Consider the following 5,245-nt stretch of genomic DNA (forward strand, 5'->3'; position numbering starts at 1 on the left):
TCTATACCCCTACAAACCATGAAGAGCCATGGGTTTAGTAATTTGTACTGCAACGACGATTGTACAAGGAGGTGATTTCGTCATAATCATGCTCCACCGCCAAATTTTCCCTCTACTAAGGGTACCCACTTTATGAGACTGGGTGAATCACAGAGGGTTCCCGATCCCTCAGGGTTGACTCACAGCTACAGTAACAGAATAAATAATTGTCTGTCACAGCCGGATTCAAAACCAGGTCCTTGGAGTTAATAGCGCAGTGCTTTACCTCTGAGTTACACCTCTCCCCCTTTTTTTTTATATTGTAATTAAATTTATATGAAATAAATATTTTTTCTAACATCCGGTTTGCATTGTTTTTTTTCGTTACACTGTTTATTAAAATTTAACACAAAATTAACAACTACAACTTGAAGTTTTGTCCCCCCTCCACTGAAATTCCACTTTTGATGAGAACCATTGAGCCTGAACTGAAAGCTAATTAAATTGATTTATTCTTGAACTAATATTTTTGAAAACATTTCACAAAATAAGAGAAAATATTAAATTTATTTATTTTACTTTTGAGTCACCGTTGAGGAAAATGGGCCAAGTTTTAAGAGCTGTACCTTAAAATATGCTCATACAGAGCTCATTTAGATTTAAAATTGTAGAAAATTTTATCGACTTCAAAAATGTCATTATGAACTATTCTGTGTTAGGGTGGTTAGGGATTTATTTAATAAAAATTGAAATAAGTAAGATGATTTCGCCTAAAATCCAAGATATAGCTCTAGTTTCTACAAAAGCAAATTAAATCAGTTACAAATAAAGATTTCATTCAATAAATAAAATAAAATTTAAATTTATTAGAAGTAAATTTGTGGATAGAAGATGGTCGGGGGGGGGGAGGGTGCGGACAGCAATTAAACAAAAATAATTATTTATTTGTATAGACGTTTCGACCTAAATTTCAGGTCTTCATCAGGGAACATAGGCAGAAATTCTGGTTATTATACTATATTTATTAATCTACGGTCAACTATCAGTACAACATCAGAAGTAAATTTAATTGTTAGAATATAAACATAATTTTTTTTTTTTTGGCTTAGGTAATTTAACATGCCGGTATTAACAGAATTTTCATTAATTATATCGTAGATCTGAAATATGTATTCACCCAACTTTGCAGAAACAATAAATATTTTCGAATCCAATCTTATGTTGAATTATTCATGAACTTCGTTACCTGCTCGGGTACAGTAACGAGAACTTTTAATTTGATGGGAAGCAGCAAAAAGTTTATATACCACAAAAACTGCCTCAATAAACGCAGGGTGTTTTTTTTCTTTTATAGGTTTTTATTTTTAATTAGTGGCTTTTATATTTAACAAAAATTCATCCATGTAATTGGTACTTCTTAACACATTTATAGCATTAATCTTAACGTGTGACTACTTATTTTGACTTTCACTTAATTATATATGGAATATGGAATAGAGGAAAACATTACGATCGTAATTATCAAAAAAAATTCGAGATCTCCTGAGTTCAAAAAACATAATCTCGAAAAATGGTCTATGTTTGTTAGTTTGTTAACAGCCTACTTCAAAAACGAAAAGTTGTTCAAAAGTAAAATTACATATTTAAGGCAGGTATATGCCTTGGATTTGACATAAACTATTTCACTGGAATAAATCGATTGGAAGTGGCACTTTATAGAATCGATTTCTCACTTTTTTTTTTATTTTCTCAAAACTGACTCTAACGATTTTGATTAAACTCACCATGTCAATGTACAACTAAATGATCTTTGATATTAGGTAGGTTTTATCCTAATTGAAATATTTCCACAGGATATAAATGAAATTTTTTAAAAAAATCCTCCCCTAAAGTACATTTAATTTTGTTAATTTGAAAAATATAAACAGTTCTCATTGTTAGCAATAATAAACAATTATTAAATACAGGATATTAAAGAATTTTATGAATAACTAAAGGAGAAAAAATGAAAAATAGTGGCATCCGATTCCGATGGAAATAACCGGGACCACCCGAACATTCCCGATTGCATTACGACTTCATTCACTGTCGTATTTTTTTCAGGTACAAAATTTATGTTCGTCAAACTCACTTCAAGAAACTCTAAAATAGGAATTTTATAGCAACAGAAAAATAAAATATAGTAGTATTTAAATTTAAGCCTTCACTAGTATTTAAATTTCTATTTTTTTGAAAATTACAATAATAACTAGAGCAATACGACAATCTGCTCAATATTTTGGATAGTATGTAGAGTGGTAAGTGAAAATTGTATGATGTAACTTTACCATAAACTTTCTTGGGATTCAAGTCTCTAAGTAAAAAGATCATATACAGACTATACGATCTATAAGTAGGTGAATCCAAACATGTCTCCTAGATATTAATAAAGCATTTTAGAAGAATTTAGGCCTTACAGTTTTGGACAAACGTCAGAATTTGTGAACAAGGATAGATCCTTCTAGGCACTCCAAAAAAAAAAATCAAGTTTACGTGTGTATAACACATTTTATTTTATATTTCTGGTTCTAATGAAGTATAAAAATTAGTCTAGTAAATTTTTACCTAAAAATTAAAAAGATAAGCTTAATATTAAGTTTGGTAAAATTATCAAAATAGAAATTTTTTCGTGGGAGCAATTTAGTTTTCTCAAATATCGAGTTCACACACACACAAAAAAGATAATATCTAATTTTTAAGAAATTGAAAAGAAAAAGTTTACTATAAATTCGGCCAATACCAGTTTGATTTTTTTTTCTGAATAGGTTTAGAATTTTTAAATATACCACCAAAAAGGACAATCGGGCTCCATGTTTGGTATTAAATAAAAACTAATAATAATAAAATAAAATAAGGAAAAATAACACTAAAGCACGCTGCGATTGAAACATAATTTATTAGAAAAAAAAAGTGTTAATGTTAGTCAAAAAATGTTGCGATATTTAATATGCATAAATGATGAAATGTGATTGTTTATAAAAAAAAAATAATAATAAAAGTTGATCTTTTTAAACAATTAAGAACATTTAGACAATGGAGAATATTCGTCTGTCGAGCCACTGTGCAATTTTAACTAAAATATGTAAATAAAAAAATTTAAAAATAATAAAATTAAGCTAAATGTTAAATAAAATAATCTACATGGTTCAAAAAATCAATAATATAAAACAATAACATGACAAGAAAGGCATATAAATAAAACTTGTAATAAACTGTGATATGGCATTCCTTGGAATCCTTACTTGTTAATGAACTGACCTCTTTCCAGTCTAGCCCGTCGTACATAGTTGCTAAGAGCTCTCCAATTAAAATCTTTCAATAAACTAAGTAATTCTCCACTGCCCAAAATATTTTATTCTAATTAAGAAATTTTGGGCAGCGGACTTCATAATGTTTATTAAAGCAAGTTAGCAGCATAAAAATAGTTGGTTTTGCTGAAATTTTCACTCCTTAAATTATTTTATAAAATCTTTATGCACAGATTTTTATTTAGATCCTTTAAGTATTATCAAAAACGATCCTTTAGTTGATATGATGAAAGAAAAGAGTTCTTAGAAAATGAATAACACAATAATATTTTTTTAAAAAACTCTTTTGAATTGAAATAACCATACTGATATACACGATAAGCCGCGATAATATTTTTATGATCTCGATCGTATATATATTTATTTTTTTAGATAAAAACATTTATATCGATTATTATTTTAATAATCGAGATATGAGCTGTTCCTGAGACATCGATTTGTGTAAGGGCGCCCTCACAGCCCCTTCGGTAGTTATTGCGGCATTGAGGGGTGGCGCCAACTGTTCCCCCTATTTAGACCTATTTTATATATTAAGAAAATATTGTATTGGGGAGGAGGAGAAGTAGTACTAATATAAATTTAAAACTTGAATATGAAGAGAAAAAACATTAAGACATGGGTTCTGATTCGATTTTATAGCATATATAGATATCTTCGTATGTGTTTGTTATTTCGGAGGTTGCAGTTATCCATCTTTATAAAAAATTAAGGTCATTGACCGGATATGTATAGAATTTTCGTTTAGCAAAAAAGATCCGAAAGAAGTGACAATAACATTTATCCATTGCTATTCGAACACTGTTGCAATGGAGGAAAAATGTGCCTGTTCTGATTCTGTAGTTTGAACAACATTATGAATTTTAATGTTTACATTCTTTATTAAAGTAGTTGAAACACACTTTAATTTATTTATTATAACTTAAATAATTTATAACAATGAAAATCATTTGACGTGAATACCTCCAATATGCAAGTATCGTAAACAGTGTTAACGTAAATACCCTCACGCCGTTTTCCAATTTCAGGCGTGAGGGTATGTCCGTTAACTTTTTAATTATTGATCGATTTCAACTATCATAAAGTCTCCTCTTTCCGTTTTAAACAAATATTTCAAAAGTGATATAGGCCGTCGCTCACTGGGGGCCTTAGTGGGACGGGTCCGGTCGGAAAGGATTGCATTTTATTGTTTTATGATCTCCTCTTGTGAGGTTGTGACATGTCGAACATCGACCAACCTACTCCGTATAATTGTCTGTTTGAAAAGTCTGTAAGGCTACCATGGAGGGTGGAAGTGGATTTAATGCTGTTTTCTAATTTCAAGGCGCTTTTTTAATATTACTCGATTTAAACTATCTTTAAGTCTCCACTTCCCGTTTTAAACAAATATTTCAAAAGTGATAACCAATTTTTTTTACTTGTTTTGAGATCCTTAATTCATATTTTCACTTAGCATACTAAACCCTGAATCACCTAGTATAATGAAGAAAGTCTCACCGTGTTACTATTTTCCGACAAACTGAATTATTTATTTATTACAATTATTACATTATTACAATTATTACAATTTATTTTATTGAACTCGTTAAATAAATATAAAATTATGTTATTTGCATATCAGTCTTATCATCAATTACCTGAATTTTTAGTAAATCTTCCTCTATTGTACCTTTAAACTTTTTTGTTTTAATAATTAACCATTTCACAATTTAACAAGTAATAAAAAATTTATAAATATAAAATATAAAAGGAGTTGTTAATTCACTTAAGGAGATAAGGGATAAATTATTTTTTCCAGGTTTAAAAAATTTTTCGAATGTTTTTTTTCTTTATTCCGCCTAACCTTGTTGTTGTTGTTGTTGTTGATTGTTGCTTAAAGGCGTAAAACCCTCTGGTCATCAACGCCTATGGGATGATAAAAG

The sequence above is a fragment of the Halyomorpha halys genome, unplaced genomic scaffold (assembly GCF_000696795.3).
Source record: "Halyomorpha halys isolate HHAL.00 unplaced genomic scaffold, Hhal_1.1 Scaffold698.1, whole genome shotgun sequence".
Classification (NCBI taxonomy): Eukaryota; Metazoa; Arthropoda; class Insecta; order Hemiptera; family Pentatomidae; genus Halyomorpha; species Halyomorpha halys.